The sequence below is a fragment of the Macaca thibetana genome, chromosome 1, assembly GCF_024542745.1.
Source record: "Macaca thibetana thibetana isolate TM-01 chromosome 1, ASM2454274v1, whole genome shotgun sequence".
Lineage (NCBI taxonomy): Eukaryota > Metazoa > Chordata > Mammalia > Primates > Cercopithecidae > Macaca > Macaca thibetana.
The window spans coordinates 58,254,050-58,275,534 of record NC_065578.1 but is presented as its reverse complement, the minus strand read 5'-3'; the positions used below and the strand labels follow the sequence as shown (position 1 = coordinate 58,275,534).

The window sequence follows — 21,485 nt, the reverse complement described above, 5'->3', positions numbered from 1 at the left end:
TGTGTTTTCCTGCTTAGAGTCACTAGACATCCGTGGTGTAGAATAAAATGAACTGCTATCGTTTGGGTCTGTGTCCCTGCCCAACTCTCATGTTGAATTGTAATCCCTGGTTTTGGAGAAGGGTTTTGGGAGGTGATTGAATCATGGGGTTGAATTTCTCCCTTGCTGTTCTTGTGATAGTGAGTAAGTCTCATGAGATCTGGTTGCTTAAAAGCATATCACACCTCCCCCATCACTCTCTTTCCTTCTCTGGCCATGTAGGACATGCCTGCTTCTCTTTTGCATTCCGCCATGATTGTAAGTTTCCTGAGGCCTTCCCAGCCATGCTTCCTATACAGCCTGCAGAACCATGAGCCAATTAAACCTCTTTTTTAAAAAAATAAATTGCCTAGTCTCAGATATATCTTTATGGCAATGTCAGAATGGACTAATACACTGACACAGACTTGCAAAGCTCACTGAATCTACACTGAATGACGTTAAAGCACATTGGGGGTGATATAACATGATAATCCCCATATATGGCAGAAATAACAAAGGTGGAGCAAAAAAGACTAATATCTTGGAATCATCGAGCTAATCCACATACAACACTTTATTATTATATCTTACCATATCACAATTTAGTAGAGTTTTGTAATATTGTGGAAAGAAGCCTTTGATGCTATGGGATGACCAGAATTTTCTCATTTCCCTTTGCCAAGATATGAACAGAAGCAAGCAGAGGAGGAATCTGACGGTGTGCATGGTAAGAAAGGAGGGCCAGCCCTGTATGTGCTTTACATATGCAGGATATGTTTAGACAGGTAACTGGATTAGGTGTATGCTGGAAGGAAGGGCTACACCCCTGACTGTGTGCACAGGTGTGTCACAGGTGGGGAGCCAGGAAAACACCAATCCATTCAGGTGCAACTTTTGATTGATCAGAATCTGTTTCAATATCACAATGAATATTTATACACAGCTTTGCTATTTTCAAAGCCTTTTCCTATACTACATTGTCTCATTTAATCCTCATAATCCTGAAAATCAAGTAGCATTTTTGTCCCCACTTAAAAAATTTCCTAGGCACACCTAGTCATTGTAAAGCCTGAATCGAAACTGAGTTCCCAGACTCATGTCCATCTGTCACCTGTCACCACTAGTTCATGCTGAGGTTACAAAAGCAACTGGGATATATTCTGTGCTTGCAAAGAGCTCTTCTCTACAGGAATTCCTTGAGAATATTTGACACTACTAAAAATTCTGAGAAACTGGAGAAAAAGTACTTTTTCAATTCAGGTTCTGGGAGAGTAGGGGGAGTAGAGTCACAGTGAAGGGAGGGTATTTGTGTGTGTGTATGTGTGTGTGTGTATGTGTGTATGAGAGAGTGAGACTGAGAGAGAGAGAGAGAGAGAGAGAGAGAACTTGAGAGAGACAGATAGAGGGGGGCAGCCAGCAAGGCATCGCTAGCTACTGTCATAATGAGTTCTTTCTAGGCCAGTGCTTGCTTACCCCACAGCTCTAATGGAGACACACACTTCCTCCTTGGGAGAGGAGCTGAGGTGGCTTCCACGGCTCCAGAAAGTTCGTCTTGGGAGGCAGAAACCTGGAGACACTAGCCTGGTGGTTACCACGCAGGTTGAGGCTTGGATCCCTGCTCTGTCTGTGACCTTGGGCAAGTTTAGGAACCTCTACACTTTTAGTTCGCTAATAATCCTAGCCTCCTAACCCCTCCCTCTTGTCCCCTCTCTCATTCCCTTTCAGAATTGCCATGTTGTACCCAGGAGTAATCTTTTAAAAATGTTAATCTGCCGGGTGTGGTGCCGTACACCTGTAGTCCCAGCTACTCGGGAGGCTGAGGCAGGAGAATTACTTGAGCCCAGGAGTTCGAGTCTGCAGTGAGCTCTGATCAGACCACTCCAGACTCGCAAAAGAGACTCTGTCTCACAATTTATTTTTTTTCAATTTTAAAAAGTGAATCTGATCAACTCAGGACTCCAGCAGCTTCCTCAACATTGTCATCAGTAAATAAACCCCAAAGATTTCTCATTGTACTTAGGACAAAATCTCACATCCTTCTCATGGAAAGGATTATGTGATTTGGCCCCTGCCTCCCTCTCTACTTCACCACCCCCTTCACTGACTGTTCTCCAGCCCCACTCTTTTTTTGTAATTTACCCCGAGCAGCCACCTCTTCCCCACCTCAAGGCCTTCTTGCCTGCCTGCTTCTGGGGACTCTCTTTCCCTTCTTTTTACCTGGCTAATCCCTACTCATTCTTTAAGTTTCAACTTACCTTCCTAAGAGAGGCCTGCCCGGAATACTTTGTTCGATCCAACTCCTCAACCCCTTTGTTTTCCTTTAAAGCATTTAGCATGATTTATAATCATGTATTTGATTGTGCAATTCCTTATTAATCTCTGTCTCCTCCCATAGGTTGTGGATCCCTTGAGAGCAAACAGTGTTTCTATTTTCTTCCTTTATGTCTACTCCTGGAGTCAGTCACAGTGCCTGGTACATAGAAGGTACTCAAAAAATACATGGTGTATGAAGGAATAAATGATGGAGAGGCACATGTAAAGCACCTTATCAGGGAACTTTAGCAGATTTTTATAGTCCTGTCCCCTCCTAGTGGATACAGCCAAGCACCATTCTCAGGAGTGGGTACAGACAGCCCTCACCCCAATTATCCACCACTGGGGAGAAGGCCCTGACCATGACCCTGTGGGTTAGCCAGATGCAAAGCCCCCGAGGCTGTGGAAACAGGCTGAGCAGGTCCAGTGGCAGCCCTGCCACCCCGGAACATAGGAGTGGCCTGGAGGGAGTGGGGACAGGTTGCTGGAGAGCAGGTCCCCTGGATCCTCATCAGACTGAAACCCTCCCTGTCTCTTTTTCCCTACTGCAGAAAGCTATTCTGCCCTGTCCAATGCCAGTGGATCAGCTGCTTGTTTTGTTGTATGTGCTGCTAGGCAACTGGCCTGTTTTTGCTTATTTACCTCCCCTGGGTCATTTCACAACACTTTGTAATAGGCTGTGCTCTCTCTGCTGCACATCTGGTTGGGATTTAGCCTGTCAGAGGTCCCTCTGCGAGGAGAGCTAGTACTTTCCCCAGCAGTCACCAAGACGGCCCCCCAGGGCTCTGGCTGCTCCTTAGTGCCAGACCCCTCTAGGCCTACCCAGCCCCCATTACCTCTTCACTCTTCACCTCCCAGTCTTTTTCAATGGTTCACACATTTCAAAGCCTGAAGAGGGGAAATTTTGAGATGGAAAAAACTGACAAGTGTTCAAGGAATATAAGAGGAGAAAGGAAATTTAACAAGAATAAAGTTTGAGTCCCAAACCCTCTCCTCCTCAACCAGAGAGGAGAACTGACTTACCCAATGGGACAGAAAGAGAAAGTGACAGACTCAAGACACTGCTTTCCTTGACACCACACTCCCCAAACTGCAACTGTCTCATCAGCAAAACCACCCTGCAGATAGAGAGGGTTCATTTGGACATTACTAGATTTGAAGGAAAAACTAGGTTTGCCCTTCTCCCCATCTTACCTGAAAATTTCAAGTGGGGTTTCTGTCAAGGACCAAAAGAGAATCAGAGGTTTGAGAGATGTCATCTTAGAGACACAGGGAGAGAAATGAAAGTTTCCAGCTTTTTGACCCACCTGCGTAGAACAAGTTGGCCAAAGCAGGGCAGGGGCAGGCGCAGGTGAGTGAAGGAGGGCTGGGAACAAACACAGGGCACCTCTCTCTGCAACTCCCCCATTGTTCTGGCAAACACATTCCATACACAGTAAAATCCAAAATTCTGACAATGGCTTGCCTGGCCCTGTTACCTCTCTGACCTCATCCTCCCCTTCACCCACCCTGGTACATTCAGCTCCAGCAATTTGTGCCAAGAGAGCAGGAAGAAAAGGTTTTCCTCGCGTGAAAGCAACCAGCCACTGGGCAGAGCTCAGTGAACAGAGCAAGGATTGGATCACACACCTCTTTGTTCTGTTCATTGTTAGTTCTTGTACCTAGAACAGTTGTGCACAAAGATTGGGCTCCCTAAGGATTTACTGAATGAATGTATGAATGAATGAACAAATGAATGAGTCTGTTTTTCCTCCCTGCCTTTTCACATGATGATATTTCCCTATACTTGCCTCTCACAACATAAAATGCTGATCTATCATCTTACAGTGTAAATCTCTCATGAGCATCCCTTTATCTGTCTGTTCCAGGTCACTGTGCTCCTGCCCATTTTTGAGCTTCTGGAATACAAGCTGTGCCTTTGCCTGGAATGTCCCTCCCAGTCTGACTAGACATCTTCTGATGGAGTTTGACCCGGTCGCTTCTAACACTAGGATGGACCTCTTGGCAATTTCTGGATACTTTTCTGTGGTTTGTTATAGTGGTAATTATTATTTATCTGGCTGCTTCACATTGATTAATTAGTGACAGATAAGAAAACCAGATGGCTAGTTGTGTTGTAACAGAGAGCAGTCCATGATCTCTATCCTCTAAGGTTTTCTAGTGATTCTTTTTCAGGTTTTTTTTTTTTTTTTTTTTTTTTTTTTGCTTATTTTTGACCTTAAATATATGCCGCAAGGGTGCAGAGTGATATGTAAAGCAGAACTCTTGATTTATATTTTTCTCCTCAAACTTTCATCTTCCCCAATTACTCACAGTGCATGGTAATACCATCCATTTAATTTCTTAAGACAAAAAAGCCTAGGACTTAACTGTTGATCATGATTCTGTCTTCCTCTAGACCCAAGCCATCAGCAAGTCCTATCCATTCTACCTCCATGGAACCCCTCAAATTCATCTTCTTCTCTCTACCTCCATGGTCCAGGTTTCCAGCATTCTTCTCTGCACCACTAACTCTTTATTTTTATTCTCCATTGTCCAGCAAGTGATTGGAATCATGTTTTAAAGCAAATTTAATCATGTTGCTCCTTTGCTCAAAGATGCCCAAATGGCTTCCTGCTGCACGTGGGATAAAAAGTCAGGCCTTTGCCTTGGCCCTGGAAGCAACACTCTGGCCCCTGCTAACTTCTCCAGCTTCAGGTGGTACCGTCCTGTTCTCCACTTCTGACTGTGCTTCAGCCACCCCAGCACTCTTTCTGTTCCTTGAACTGGGCAAATCATTCCATTGCCAGAGCTTTTTCATCATCTTTGTCCTCCTTTTGGAATATGCTTCCCTCCAGTCTTCACACGGCTGACTCATTTGAACATTCAGATCTTGAATTAAATGACACCACTTCAGAGAAGCCTTCCCTGACCACTCCACTTAGAATAACATGATCTCCCTCCCCTCTGTACACACAGTCATACTCTCCCATATCATCTTGTTTCAGGTTCTTCCCAACATGCACCACCAGATTTTCTATTTGTTGTCTCTCTTCCCCTAGTCAGAATGAACTCTACTAGAGCAGGAACCACTGTGGCTCCAGCACCTAGACATATAATAGGCTCTCAAAATGTTGAATGAATAAATAGATGAGTCAATAGTAACCTGAGAATAAACTGAGAGTCAGACATCCTGGGTTCAAATCTTACCTGGCTGCTCTCAAGCTATGTGACTTTGAATATGTCATGTGTGGTCTCTGGGCCTCCCTCTCAATATCTCTAAAATGAGATCTGATTTAATGATCCCTAAAGTCCTTTGCAAGTCCAGATATACTCTGATCCTATCAGTCTTTCAATACTGTTGACCATAACAAATGGTCAAAGACACTGATGACAGCAATGACCCCAGTTATAGTTGAACTATTTTTTAATCCCATGCAACATCCCAGATTACATTTTATTTATTATTTATATTCAAGCATCATATCCAAAAAGTATTTGATGCAGCTCAAGTTTCAGACCCACTTCCCCAAAGAAGTCCTTACTTGTACCATTTATACAGGGAGAAGAAGAAGCGGTTCCATCTAGATTGCTGTATCAGAATGGACTGCTATGATTTCCAATGGCAGAACCCTAACTCAATTCAACTATAATAATGAGGGAAATGTCTTGGAAGCTCTTGAAGTCCATGGAAGAGCCAAATGATCCAGGTGCTGGAAAGACAGCAATAGAGCTGGACTCAGGTGCTGCTGGAGTCAGAGGCTCAAATCTCACTAGTCTTCCTTCCAACTTCATCTCTGTCTCTATCAGTGTATTGATATTCTTCTCTCTCAATACAGCCTGGTTCTTTCCACATAGTCCAAGCACAGCATTTATTACACTCTGTATTAACTTATTTATTTGTTTTCAGTCTCTCAGTACAATTAAAATTTGTTGAAGGCAAAAATCCTATGCATTTCCATATCCCTTGCATCCAATGAAGTTCCTGGAGCATAGAAGGTGCTCAATAAATATTAATTGCATAAATGAGTGGTAGAAAACATAGCAACCAACTTCTTCAGTATTTAATATCCAACAACTTCAGTTCCTGGAAAAAAAAAAAAAAAAACTAACAAAACTCTCTGGGCTTCTGCTCAAAAAATAAAATGAATTAATGAGAAAACCAAATAAAATCTCAAGGAAGGGACTCTTTTGTCCAACTAGGCCATATGCTTACCCTTGGACCAAACAGTAGTAGCTATTGACTGTGATGTCTTTCTTTGCATCTATGTGAAGTAGGGGAGGAGAATCTTTTAGAAAAAGGCCACAGGAGGAAATCCCAGAGAAGTCAACACACTCACAGGGTTGTTGTGGAGATCAAATGAGCCACTGCAGAAGAGGGCGCTTTGGAGAGCTGTTATGAAGTTCCCATTTTTGTAGATCAAAATTGATCAAATACTGGCCATTTTATATATTTCCACTTAATATGAAAGTGTTAAAAGTGTTACATGGATGTAAAATATGACTAATTGGATTTTAAGTCAGCAGAATAAGAAAAGAAAACCGTGTTTTTAAGATGAAAGGTTAAGTTGATGCACTTTTATAATGATGGTAGCCAAATAGGGTTAGCATGTGCTAACTTTATGGGGAACAGTGCTCCATGGGTTATCTCATTTTTTTTCTTCCAACACTTCCATGAGGTAGGTACTAATAATTACATCCCCATTCTACAGACAAAGAAACTAAAGTTTCAGTGAGGTTAAATTATTTGCTCTAGATGACACGGTTCAAAAGTCACAGAGCCAGGAATTGAACCTTGGCCATTTGTTATACTATGTTACAGAAGGAGTCAGAGGTTCAGCTCCCCTTTGAAAGCTAATCCACTACTACTAGGAAGAATGAATCTTTCCTTTTCCTGTGAATCTACAGACCTGGGTTTACTCTGCTTCCAAGTCATTTGCATGTCATTATAAGTAGTAGAGTATGTGTGACCCATGGCCAGACACATCTCCTTGAGGGCCTATCTTAATCACCTTTGCTGTCACAATGAGCCTTACATTCTACTCAGCTGTGAAAGGTACTCATCAAAGGTTGATTGAGGTAGGCAGAAGACAAAAGATACTTTGCTATCACGAAAGGATGTAGTCCTTGGTCTGCAAGGACTACAAGTTCCAGGATGGTGAGGGAGACGGAACAATGGGAATGGCAGGGACAATTATAAAGACAAAGCTCTCATTTGTTGAGAGCCTATTAAGTTTCAGAAAGTTATGTCCAGTATCTCTAGTTTTTCTATTGCCTTGCAAGGTAAGTGGTGGTATCTCCTGGTCTTACTGCTTGAGAGCTACAGATTTGTATTATTTCTAAACTGTAAACATCTCTGTGATACCGAAGCTGGGCCATGAAGATGTATTTGCTCTAATTAGGATCGCACAAATCACTGAACCTAAAAACTATCCACAGCTAGAATTTCACAGAATTCCATTCTGGGCAGGCCCCTAAATTTCTCCTGAATTCAAACCTCACGCACACTCCAGCGCCCTACAACTGTGTCAAACGAATGCTTAACTTGATTTTATACATGAACTTGATCTTGAGCCATGGAATTTCAGTGCTGTGCCTGCAAGTCTGGAATTTAAATATTAGCCTTCCCGACCTAGATAGCTTTGATCTCTCAAGTTTACACACATAAGTATTGATAACATAGCTCGAATCGCAAGCAAGAGCACCAGGGCTGCAGCCCATGGCTGCCAAATGTGTGCATGTGTACATAGATCTCTACTGAGATCAAAATAGACTTAGGTTACACAAGTGCTTATCTGATGGAGGTGGGAGCCCTGCACGTGGGCAGAGAAACAGACCTTACTTTCATGCAGCCGCTCTTATTCACTGCATCCTACAGGACAGACTTAAGAGTGAACTGTAGGTGAACTCTGGCATGACCAGGCCATTTCAATATGGCCCAACCTTCTTTAATTTTCTAAAGTCTGATTTCTCGTTTGGGAGTGGCTGCCATGGTTAGCTACTATTTGCCAAATATCTGTCTTGCACCAGGTACCTTATGTGTTTATATAATATTAATATACACATATATTATATATAACATATATTAATATTAATATATACTATTATATATTATAATCAATATATTATATACTAATTTTATAATGTAATCAATACATCATATAATATATTATAATGTATTGAAGTTCCCATTTTTATAGGTCAAAATTGATCAAATATTGGTAATTTGATGAACTGGCCATGTTCCTCACTGCTCCTCCTAATAAATATAGAAGTACATATTTACCACATATACCATATATAAATATATGTATATATTTATTATGTATTATGTCATATAATAATGTCATATATTAATATATTAATATATCAATATAAATATGTGTTTAATATAATTATTATGTAATAGTAATGTTATACAAACATATAACGTACCTGGTACAAAAGAAATACTTATTACTATGTAAAACTTATACATGGTGGCTGGGTGCAGTGGCTCACGCCTGTAATCCCAGCACTTTGGGAGGCCGAGGCGGGCGGATCACAAGGTCAGGAGTTCGAGACCAGCCTGGCTAACATAGGGAAACCCCATCTCTACTAAAAATACAAAAAATTAGCTGGGTGTGGTGGTGAGTGCCTATAATCCCAACTGAGGCAGGAGAGCCGCTTGAACCCGGGAGGCGGAGGTTGCAGTGAGCCGAGATCATGCCATTGCACTCCAGCCTGGGCGACAGTGCGAGACTCCATCTCGAAACAAACAAACAAACCAACAAACCTATACATGGCAGAAACTATTCTGTGAGTTTTACACATTAGTCATTTCATCCACATAGCAGTCATATAAAGTTGGTACTACTCTCTTTATTTTACAGATGAAGGAACTGAGACAGAGAGAGTTTAATTAGCAAGAGTCACACTGAAAACAAATGGCAGAGCTAGGATTTGAGCCTAGACATATATCTTTCTGTCTCCCTAGGAGCCTGGCGAGGTAGGTGTGGTCATTTAACAGAGAAGGAGAAGTTTAATTAACTTGCCAAAAGTTACATAACCTGTCCACAGCAGAACCAAAATTCAAACCCAGGTCAAAATGTTTTTCTTTGGACAGCCTGTTTTTTGCATGGCCTGGTTTTTGTATGGCTGGTAAGCTGAAAATATCTCTTACATTTTTAAAGGATTTTTTTTAAAAAAGAATATGTAACACTGATCATATGTGACCTCCCCCCACCACCAAAGCCCAAAATATTTGCTATCTGTCTCTTTAGAGAAAGTTTGCCAACCCTCCGCTATACTGTCTCCTCTCCATATTGGCCTAAAGTATTAGATTGGTACAAAAGTAATTGTTTTTTGTCACTGAAAGTGATGGCAAGCATCGCAATTACCTTTGCACAACCAAATACTTTATGAGGATCAAGTGAAGGTGGGAGTGTGTATATATAATTTGGGGCAAGTAATTTCCCCTTCACTAGACCTCAGTTTCCCCACTTAGAAGGAGAAGTAAGATCTGCAAGCCTCACTACAGTTCTAATCTGCCCCAATGTAAGGTGTTGTTCTGTTGTTGTACTAAAGTATTACTTTTTCTATTCCACCAACTCCCATGTTATTACTTGTCACCTAACTTATTGCAAGGAATTCAGACACAATTATACTTCAATGCTGGAAAAAACCATAACCTCCAAAATAATCCTGGACGCTAAAAAATGCTCCACCTCTAAAACATCAGCCTTTCTGTGATGTGCTCTGAACACAGACACCTTAATCTTTGCTTATTTTCCCAGCCTCTCTGCGTTTCAGGTTGTTTATTTCCTCAGAAATGTTTGCTTCTGATCCTACCAGTCTCCCCTACTCCCCTCCTTCTCTCCCAGTTCTCCATGATATTTAACAATAGCAAAAGAAAAAAAAAATCAAAGCAATCTACCGATTTTCCTCCAATTTGTTTCCTAGTGTCAGATGCACACACTTTCCCTTTTCGGGATCCATTTCTTGTCTTGAGCATGGCCTCCCACATATTCTAAGAACAAAGGCAGCTCCTTCTAATCTTCTGATCTCCTTTATCCTTCTCTTCCTCTCTCAGTGGTCAAGGCAGCCTTGCCCATTTACAGATTTGCAGTCTCTCCCAATGTCCGCTTCACGACCTCCCTCCACCCCAAAAGAAACCTAATCTAGAACTCTCCCCAGGACACTAAGACCTCACTCTGGTCTTGAGCACTAGCCCAGCGCATGGGCTGACCAGCAGCCACACCTGTTCCTCACTTGCCCTTGAAGGAAGACAATGGCACTATGGTGAAGTAGACCCAGCCTCCATGGAGCCCATGGGTCTAGTTTGTCTTCATCTTGCTCAAGAGAGGGTAGGCCTCTGCTTCTTCAGACCTTCACCCTCATCTCTGTAGGATGGTTGCAGTAGCCTCCCAAGGAGACCCCTGCCTCTAGACCTCTTCCCTTTCCTCAAATCGTTCCCCGCTCTGCAGTCATAGGAAGTCCACACTTAACTGCCCTTCATGGTCCCCTGTGGCTGCAGAATAGTGCTCCTTGCCTTAGGTCTCCATGAGCCAGCCCATGCCACTCTCTGAATACATTTTTATTTCCTACCATGCTGTCTCTCATTCCAGATGCCTTTGCTATGCCAAAGTACTTAGACTATTCTAAGTATTCCACACAAAAAGATTGCACATTCTTTCCCTCCATGGGATGTCCTTCCTCAACTCTGCTTTCCAGAAAAAATCTGCATATCCTTCCAGTTCGTATTAGGCCATTCTCGCATTGCTGTAAAGAAATACCTGTGGATGGGTAATTTATACAGAAAAGAGGTTTAACTGGTTCACTCTTCTATAGGCTGTAAAGAGAGCATGATGCTGGCATCTGCTTGGCTTCTGGGGAGGCGTCAGGAAATTTACGATCATGATGGAAGGTGAAGGGGGAGCAGGCACATCACATGGCCAGAGCAGGAGCAAGAGAGAGAGGGGGGAGCATGAAACACACTTTTAAATGACATCTCTCACGAGATGTGAAAACTCGCTATCATGAGGACAGAACTAAGGGTATGGTACTAAATCATTTATGAGAAATCCATCCCCATGAGCCAGTCACCTCCCACCAGGCCCCACCTCCAACACAGGGGATACATTTCAAGGTGAAATTTGGGAGGGACACACATCCACACTATATCACGGTCCATGAAGAATACCTTTCATTTGTACCTCTAGATTCATACATTACCTTTCCTCATCTGCTCTGTGTTCAAGAGGTTGATCTATGGGGACTGAATTGGTGGGTTCTTGAACCTTCTGCTTCTGGCTGGGTTTGGCCAACAGGGAGCCACAGGAGACCAGAGGGAGGAGGAAAAAGGGAGGGAGGGAGTATGATATTCCTTTGATACATTGTTTGCAACATCACTGAACTGGCCATGTTCCTTACTGCTCCTCCTGGGGAAAGCAACTCTGCAGGACAGTTCAGCAGCTATTAAGTGCCTACTCTCTCTCGTGATTCTTCTATATCCGCACCTTTGCATATAAGCCCTTTTTGAAATTTGCTATTTCCTGGGAGCCATCAGACTGTTGGGACCCTGACTGATACATAGTGTGACCCGGCACAAACCTCAGGGAGCTCTCTGAAGTGACATCTGCTATAGATCCCATTACATCACCTGCTGCAGGTTTGCTTCCTTGACTTTCCCACCAGACTGTTTCATCTCACCTTGTCTTGTGGATATGCAAGAGGCCTACCCACATGTAGTGAGCAGCTACTATGTGCTGGGCCATGGCCTAGGCACTGCAGATTCAGAGATTGATAAATGGTCATTCCTGACCTTGCAGATCCCTGACTCTAGTGCAGGAGCTGAGACTTGAGCCCCATTGAACACTGTGGCTCTCAAATCCCAGATCCACCACTGGCTAGCTGCGTGAACTGGGCAAGTCATCTCTCTGAGCCTCAGTTTCCTCATCTGTAAATGGAAATCAGGGCAGCTACCTAAGAGGATGATTGTGAGGATTAAAGTAGTTAGCATAGTGCCTGGCATACACTAGGTACTCAGTAAGTGTCAATTATTATTTTTATTGTAGCAGGTGCTTAGTGTATATTAAATGAATAACTCAATGTATTATCTCATTTGGTCTCCATAGCAACCCTTTCTCTACCCTTCCCCACTATATACAATCCAAATAGACACGGAAGGAATTTCTTTCCCCATTTCACAGACGAGGAAATTGGGAATGAAAGAATGAATATCTAACCTACCAGCCTGTTCTGCCTCCCACCTTCTCCCAGAGGCCACAGTGAGGCTGTTTGTCCAGGGAACTGCGAGCCCTGGGCCCTAGAGGAGTCATCCTGGCTTTCTGTCTGACTTTCTGGCTCCAGAGGACTTGTGCCAGTAGCTCACCACAATTTGCTCTGTGCCTAACACAGTCTGGGGTTCAGGTGCTCCTGAAGTTTGTGAACACTGGGGTCTGCCAGGCGCTGCCCCCAAAGCCCCAGTTTCCCAGAACCAGTGGCCCCAGTTCCTGTTCAGTTGCCGCTCTTTCTGTAACTCCTTTGCAAGTACCACTGCCCCTTCTGGTAAGTGCAGGGGCCAGGAGGCAGGTTCTACTTTCACATTCACTACCACACCCACAGGAGGGAGATTTCTTAAAGTGGAGGGGAACTTTCCTTTCGCCGTGGGCCCAACCTCAAGCCTCCTCCTTAACACCTCAGTTTTTTCAGGGGATACTTAGTTTCCCACTGAAGCTCAGGAAGGGTAAGTCCCCACAACATAAAAATTTCAATCTGACCCCAAAACACAGGAGTCCCTGATCCCTGCAGAGACCCTGCCCTGCGCTTGGCACATTTGATGTATACCCTTGTGTACTCCCTCCAACGCCCCTGCATGGTGGGCATAGCTTCTGAATGACGGCTGCGGGACTGAGGCTCAGGGTAATGGAATGCCTAGTATTGGAATGTTCGAATAAGAAAAACTACACCTTCAAACTTTAGAAACAGAGTTGGAAATCATTGCAAAACAAAAGTCCCTAAACAGAATGAATCTTTGCTGCTTCTGTACCATATGCACAGCACTGCTAATTTGCTTTCTGTGAGTTGCACGTCTATTTGTGTCCCTATCTGTCTCCCCTACTGGACTATACCTCCTCAAGGATGGAGAAGATGACTCACTCCCGTCCATCTCCCCATCCCAGCACACGGCCTGAAGCAGGAAGTGATGGTTGTCCTGAGAAGCTGAAAGCAGACCATCGTGCTTGGTGGTAGGGGTCAGAGTAGGAGAGATGCGGGGCCAGGTCACACAGGGTCCTGTAGGTCATGGTGAGGAATCAGGATTTAATTATAGGTGCAAATGGAAGCCACTGAAGGCTCTTGAGGAGGGCCCTGCCTTCCATGTTGTAGAAAGATAATTCTGGCTCTAGGATGAAGAATAGATTGGAAGGTGACAGAGGAGGAAGCAGGAAGCCCAGTTAGGAGCTATCACAACAGACCAGGCAAGAGCCAGGGACGTTTTTTCAGCACAGCTCACTGGCCCCAACCTCAGAGTTTCTGATTCAGTAGGTCTGGGGTGAGGCCTGAGTGTTGAGTTTCTATGAAGGTGAGATGCTGCAGTCCCCAAGAACCACTGCTTGAGAAAAGGAGAGGAAGAAAGGCATAATGTGCAGTCTTGTTCTCAAAAAACTTTCATCTCTGTGAGTACTACATGAGCAGTGCAATTCTAGAGAGCCAGATGAATGTCCATTGTGGGAGCCCAGGGAGGAACATCTCCCCATTGTGCGTGTGGAGGAGAGGTTCAGAGGAAGTGTAGTAGTTCATTCTCACCTTGCTCTAAAGAAATACTCAAGACTGGGTAATTTATAAAGAAAATAGGTTTAACTGGCTCATGGTTCTGCAGGTTATACAGGAAGCATGGCTGGGGAGGCCTCAGGAAACATTCAATCATGGCAGAAGGTGAAGGAGAAGCAGGCACGTCTGTACAGGGTGGAGCAGGAAAGAGAAAGTACACAAAGTAGGAGGTGTTACACACTTTCAAACAACCAGATCTTGTGAGAAGTCTGTCACAAGACAACACTAGGAGACGGTGTTAAACCATTAGAAACCACCCGCATGATCTAACCACCTCCCACCAGGCCCACCTCCAACTCTGGGAATTATAATTCAACATGAGATTTGGGTGGGGTCCACAGCCAAACCATATCCGGAAGCTCCTAGAAGAAGAAACTCTTGAATGGAGTTATACTAGTTAACTGGGACTTAACCAAGGGAGGGAGGTCCCTGGAAAGAATGAGAAAAGGAGGATCTTCAAGACAGAGGACACAGCTTGAGCAAAGGCAAGGAGATAAGAAATGGCAAGATGTGTTTGAGCAATTGGAGCTGAGAGTTCCAAAATGAAGATGGTGTATGTAAAAACTGTCATGAATGGCTTTGTATTTCCTTTAGACTGAGAGGTTTTAACTTTATCCTGCAGAGCAGCGGTTTGTAAAAAGTTTTTAGAATTTTTTTTTTTTTTTTTTTTTGAGACAGAGTCTCGCTCTGTCGCCCAGGCTGGAGTACAGTGGCCGGATCTCAGCTCACTGCAAGCTCTGCCTCCCGGGTTTACGCCATTGTCCTGCCTCAGCCTCCCGAGTAGCTGGAACTACAGGTGCCCGCCACCTTGCCTGGCTAATTTTTTGTGTTTTTTAGTAGAGACGGGGTTTCACCGTGTTAGCCAGGATGGTCTCGATCTCCTGACCTCGTGATCTGCCCGTCTCAGCCTCCCAAAGTGCTGGGATTACAGGATTGAGCCACGGCGCCCGGCCTGTAAACATTTTTTAGTACAGGGGGTTGGTCACAGACCCCTCTGAGAATCTGATCAAAGTTAATACTCACACAAACAGAACTAGGGTATACATTTCAGGGCGTTCACATATTTCCTGAAACCTACCCATGATCTTCAAATAAAGAATCCCTGCAGTTAGCCAGGTGTGGTGGCTCACACCTGTGATCCCAGCATTTTGGGAGGCTGAGGCAGGAGGATTACTTGAAGCCAGGAGTTTGAGACCACCCTGGGCAATATAGCAAGACCCTGTCTCTGTAAAAAAACCAGACATTTTTTGTAGAGTGTGGTGTGGTGTGTTGGTGCATGCCTGTAGTCTCAGCTATTTGGGATGCTGAGGCAGGAGGATTGCTTGATGAGCCCAGGATGTCAAGGCTGCAGAAAGTCATGACTGCACCATTGCATTCAGCCTGGGTGACACTGTGAGACCCTGTTTCAAAAAAAAAAAAAAAAAAAAAAAAAAAAAAAAAAAACACGAATCCCTGCAGTGAATAATGGGTTTTAAGAGGGGAGGCAGCCTAATTGGATTTTCATTTTAGATGGCTTTCTTGGTGACCACACAAAGAATGGATTTGAGCAGGGGTAGTGGGCACAGAAAAGCTGGGGTCTAAGAATCTGAGTGAGAGATAGTAAGTGGTAATGCAGATGGGGGACCAGGTTAACACCTGTAGGCAAGGGTTAAGTTGCTGAGTGTTATGATCAGACTTACTTTTCAGCAAGGTCACTCGGCTCAATTCAAAAAGCATCAGTTGAGAGCTGAGCTCAGAGGCCTTCTTTGCATGGCTTGAATCTAGGCTGATGGGCAATGCAGGCCAGTCAAGCAAGAATGAACCTTCCCCACCCTCACCCCACATACTGGAATCTGCTGGTCATCAGTCAGTTGGAGCCCAGATATTCCATGCCGGTGGGGGCTGGAATCCAAGGACGTGAAGGAAGGCAGCACTCTGACAAGCTGGGGAGAGGCCACGAGGGCAGAGTGGGGTGGTTAGTTCCTGGGAGGCAGCCGAGGTGTCATTCCTTCCAAAGCTTTCGCAATAGCCAGAGGAAGCAGACAGAGCTCAGATGATTATCTCCGTTGTACAGATGGGAAACTAAAGGCTAGGGAAGGTAAGGACTTGCCAAAAGATGTGTAAGAAACACCAGGGCAGAACTGGGACCAGAACCCCAAGAACATTTGACTCCTATGTCTGTGTCTTATTTTAGGCTGGCCCTGGGGCAAATTCTGTCTTGCCCACTTCTGGTGGCTCTCAAATCCTGTAATTCTGTGATTTTAAGTTACTGAGTCCTAGCAAAAGGCTCTCCACCATTCCTTTGGGTTATTTTATCTGTATCAGCCGTTCCACCCCAAGATCTTACTCTCAACCACCTGTGAAGTTTGGAGTGAGTCATTTGGCCTTTCTAGCTTGAGTTTTCTTTTCATCTCTAAAACAAGAGGGTTCCTTTAAATGTTCCCAAAATATTTTTCTTCTCTGAGTGGCGGTGGTTCAGCAATGGCTTCTGAGACCTTAAATTCTGCCCCAACTCTGACATGATTACATGATTCTCAATAGCCCATCTCCTTTTGTGTATAGGTACCAGGGAATAATAACAGTAATAATTAATATCTTTTCTTCCTTCCCCTTGGGCCATGCACTGAACTAAGCACTTTGAAGCTTCAAAACAACTTTACAAGGCAATTGCTACTCTTGCCCCCATTTTACAGATGAGTAAACTAGAAAACACGGAGAGGTTATATTACTTAATGTAAGGCCATCAGCTAACCAGGGTTCAAATCCAAGCAACCTGCCTCAGGGTTCATGCTCCTTATCCCTAGGAGCTGAGTAGTGAGGGATTGAAAGTGTAGGGAAGCTCTGAAAACAGCCAAGTAAGCTGTCTGTGACAAGAGGCTCACTACCCCTATGTGGCATGTTCTATCATTAACCCCATTTTGCAGGTTGTGCTATGACATGGTATCTCCTACCACCTGCAGGGGGGCGCAATTATAAGATGTTTCTAGTGACTTGTGGAAGAAGTTGTCAGATTTGGCAAATAAAAATAAAGGACATCTGGTCACATTTGAATTTCAGATCGTGTGTGTGTGTGTGTGTGTGTGTGTGTAAGTATGTCCCATGCAACATCTGGAACATATTTATTCCAAAAAAGTTTTCTCATTTATCTGAAATTCAAATTTAACTGGATATCCTATATTTTATCAGACAAATCTATTTCCAGTGCAACAGAATAAGGACAAGTGATGGTGATTTCTTTCCCTTTAGAAGACTTGAATGCGTGTGATTACTGCTTTGCTCAACTGGTGCAGAAGGTTGACATGAAAGGCTTGGCTGAATCAGTCTCAAAGGAATGGGGATGACCTCTCTTTGCTCATCTCCACTGGGAAGTCCTTTGAGGCCCTCAAAATCACCACTGAGGGAACCTGGAACAGCCCTCTAAACTGGATGGAGCAGGACTCCCCGGAATGATCTGGAGCAGGCCTTGCTCACTGGCTGGCTGTGTCCTTGGCTTACTTTCCAATGCCTGGTGCACAACTCGGAAGCTACCTTAAACAATAATCTCCCTCCTTCTCAACTTCACAAAGGATCTTCAGGGTCCTTCTAGGACATTTGGATCTCCACCCACTAATTCCTGCTTCTTTCTGAAACTTAGTAACCTCTTCTGTGATAATCAGAGAAAGAAGAAGAAAAACCCATGGTAGATTTTCAATAGACATAACCCATTCACTCCCCCCAACCAACGCCACCATCTCACCATCAGATGTCATAGTAGTCATTCCTTTGGGTTTTCCTGCCAGTGAATATTACAGAGTCCTAGAAGAAGAATAACAAACCTCAAAGGATTGCCTGGTTTTAACAACATATTGTGAATTCCCAAAAAATTTCCCCCAGGAAATCCGTTTTGAAATATGCATGGGGTTACTCCACATCACAGACATCTGTGTTGAAGCTTGCTTTCCTCATGGCTGGCATCCCAGACAGGCCCCTTGGCTTGAGCAAACCTTCATCTCCTTGTCACAACCTGACCCCCAACCCTTCCACCTCCCCCTCTTCCCCACAAAGTCACACACCCATGCCCTGTGTGGAGTGGTTTCTATCAGCAGAGCATGTTTGAGCTCATTGGGCAACTGGCCTCTCACATGATTTTAATCTGCTTTGTCTTCCCTGATTACCAAGATATCCCAGACCAAACTACATTTAGATGAAATGCATTTGGGTGGGTGTACTCTGCCTGCCTCAGCAGAAATATTGGAGGAGCCACCCAGCACATAGCTGAGACATGCACAAAATGCAGACCAGCCTCTCAAAGCAAAGGGAACTTTATAAGGTATATTACATTAACATCCACAAATATGCACATTTACAGGCATCCTGATTAGGCCTCAGGCAAAGGCCACAGTATTTTTTTACAAAGGAAAGCTCAGTTAAAAAGGACTGAGAACAAAGCAAAACCAAACCCTTCTTGGGTTGTTTAGCTTTGTGGTGTGGATATGAACTTTTCCTTCCTCCTTGCCCTTCCTTAAGTACAGTACATCTCACTGTGGTACTGTAAAGGACAGGGCTCCAGTTTTTTTTTCTGAATAACTTCTTAATGGAAGCTGCTAAACTGACTTTATCAGCCAGATATGTCCTTGACTTTGTCAACTGAAGCCAGAATATCCTCATCACCATTATCTTCATCATCCCATGGCTAAGAGTCATTGATCATTTTATTTTGTGCCATACATTTTGCTAAATATTCTGCATGATTTATCTTATTTGATTTCATAATGATCTTCTATTAGATATGTAATTTTTTTTGAGATAGGGTCTTGCTGTGCTGCCCAGGCTGCAGAGTAGTGGTGCAACAATGGCTCACTGCAGCCTTGAATTCTTGGGCTCAAGCAATCCTCCTGACTTGGCCTCCAAAAGTGTTCAAATTACAAATGTGAGCCACAGGAGCACCCCAGAGGTATGATTTTTAGTCCTCATTTTAAGAATGAGAAGATTGAGGTTTAATAAGATTAAGTGATATGCCCAGAGTCATATAGCTAATCAAGGGGAAAACTGGTATTCAAATTCCAGAATGTGCAACTCAAGGTTGGCACACTTAACAATGCCTATTGCTCCCCAGGGATTGATAGCAAGGCAATTCTGGTAACTACTGGGCCAGGGAGATTAAAAAGACTCATCCTTGAAGGCCCTCACTCAAAACCTTCCTGTATGAGTAGAGCGGGTCCATCCCTCCTTTTTTTTTTTTTTACCTCTCTGGTCTAGGAAGTCATTTCTAAGAGTTTGAGCTGTTTTGAGGAGACAAGAGGACATAGTGGGGCAAGGAAAAACCCAAAAACTTTGATGTGAGACAGAGCTAGATTTATAGCACGGCCCAGAATCTTATGAGTTATATGAAGTCGGGACACTAAATCTTAAGTTTTCTTACCTCTGAAACAGGCATAATTATATTTACCTCATAGGATTCATATGATTATTAACTAGAAAAACCAAGCCTCCTGCTATAGTTCGAATGTCGGTGTGCCCTCCACCCCAAAAATTTATAGGTTGAAACCTAACTCCTAAGGTGATAGTATTAAGATGCAGGGCCTTTGGGAAGTGATGGGTCATGATGACTCTGCCCTCATAAATGGGATTAATGGCCTCATAAAAAGAGGGTTGTTTTCCACCGCCATGTGATGACCCAGTCAGAGGGTGCAATCTATGAAGTAGAGAGCTCTATGAAGCTCTCTATGAATCTATGAAGTAGAGAACTCTCACCAGACATTGAATCGCTGACACCTTTATAAAGTCCATGATCTGGGACTTTCCTTTTGCTAGAACTGTGAGTAATGAATTTCTATTGTTTATAAATTACCTAGTCTAAGGTATTTTGTTACAGTAGCTCAAATGGACTCAGACACCTGCATTCAGACATCCAGTTTTTTTTGTTTGTTTGTTTTGTTTTTTGTTTTTTGTTTTTTTAGTACCTATTATCTATAGGGACCTTTAAAGCCTTGAAAAACGTTCATTCTCATCTTTCAATGACAGGATTTCTAAATTACAGGCTTTGTATTCCCAGGACCTAGCACAGAGCCTGGGAGATAATATGTGCTAATTAAATGTAGAGCATATGATGCTCTCATGAATTAATAAATGAATGCAATAAAAGCCCATCCAGTTTATCTTTCTGACCTCATGGACCACCACTCCCCTCCAGCTGCATATGACTAATTTGGTATTTAACATACAAGCCATGTCTTTCCAAATCACAGCCTCGACACAGGGCTCATATGATTCTCTGTGTCTTGAATGCCTGCCACACCCACTTTGTTGGCCTGGAAAACTACTTAGGAGTTTTACTTTATGAAAAATGCAGAGTGAGTCTGCTCCTACTCCGTATGTCAGCTCTTCAAGCAGTTGAAGTCAGTCCTCATGACTCCCTTCCTTGTTCTACAAATTAGTGCTGCCTTCCAAGTCTAATTTCCATCCCTCCAATAATTGTTATTGGAAATGGCCTCTGAATCCCATACTATTTTGGATACTCCCTTCTTTTCCAGTTGCCTTCTATTCATTCCTTCGTTGACTATTTATTGAGCACCTACTGGCTGTCACATGAAACAGATATTTTCACTAGACTATAAGCTTATGAGGTTTGCATTCTGATGAGGGGAGCTGAACAACAAACAAAAATGTACTACATATATCAACTGTTGATGTGTCATGAAAGAAAATTAAGTGGGGAGATGAGGATGGAAGGAGAGGGGAGGACAGACAATTTATGTAGAGTGTGGTCAGGGGAGACCTCTCTAATACCATCCCATTTGAGCAGGGGAATGAAATGAGGGAACAAACCATGTGACTGTCTGAGGGACGTGTGTTCCAGGTGAAGAAGAGAAGCAAGTGCCAGTGCCCTTAGGCAAGAGTTCCTTGGAGAGTCTGAGGCAGCGCCAAGAGTCGGGAGAAGGAGCGATTGGAGATGATCTCCAAGACAACTAGAGGCAGATCATGTAGGGCCTTGAGGCTGGTGGAAAGGACATTGCTTTAAATAAGATGGAAATCCAATTCAGAGTTGATTTAAATCCCCTGGAAACTTCTCTCTAGGGCTCTGCAAAGTTGAGCTTTTAGAGGAACAATGATGGGAGCAGACAGAGCTGTGGGGGAGTGATTGCAGTGACTGCAGCAAGAGGTGATGGTGCCAGAACCGAGGTGGCTATGCTGGAAATGTGGAAGATGCACAGAAATTCTAGATGCACTTGGAAAGTGGAGCTCATTGCATTTGGTTTTCTGTATGTATTTTCCCCCAGTTCTATTGAGGTATGTTTGACAAATAAAAATTGTATAAATCTAAGGTGTACACAGTGATGATTTGATGTATGTACTAATATATATCATGAAATGATTATTACAATTAAGTTAATTAACATATC

The 21,485-nt window shown here is 43.5% G+C and overlaps 1 protein-coding gene and 1 long non-coding RNA gene across 2 annotated transcripts in view; one reads left to right on the top strand and one right to left on the bottom strand.

Moving 5' to 3' along the window:
* Nucleotides 1-21,485, top strand: part of MYSM1 (Myb like, SWIRM and MPN domains 1) — a 922,196-nt gene that overhangs the window by 514,129 nt on the left and 386,582 nt on the right. The window lies entirely within an intron of this gene.
* Nucleotides 1-21,485, bottom strand: part of LOC126962855 (uncharacterized) — an 84,194-nt gene that overhangs the window by 44,575 nt on the left and 18,134 nt on the right. Inside the window, exon 3 of the long non-coding RNA XR_007728838.1 lies at nt 17,840-17,898. This is a non-coding gene — a long non-coding RNA (uncharacterized LOC126962855). The remainder of the gene's footprint in view (nt 1-17,839; nt 17,899-21,485) is intronic.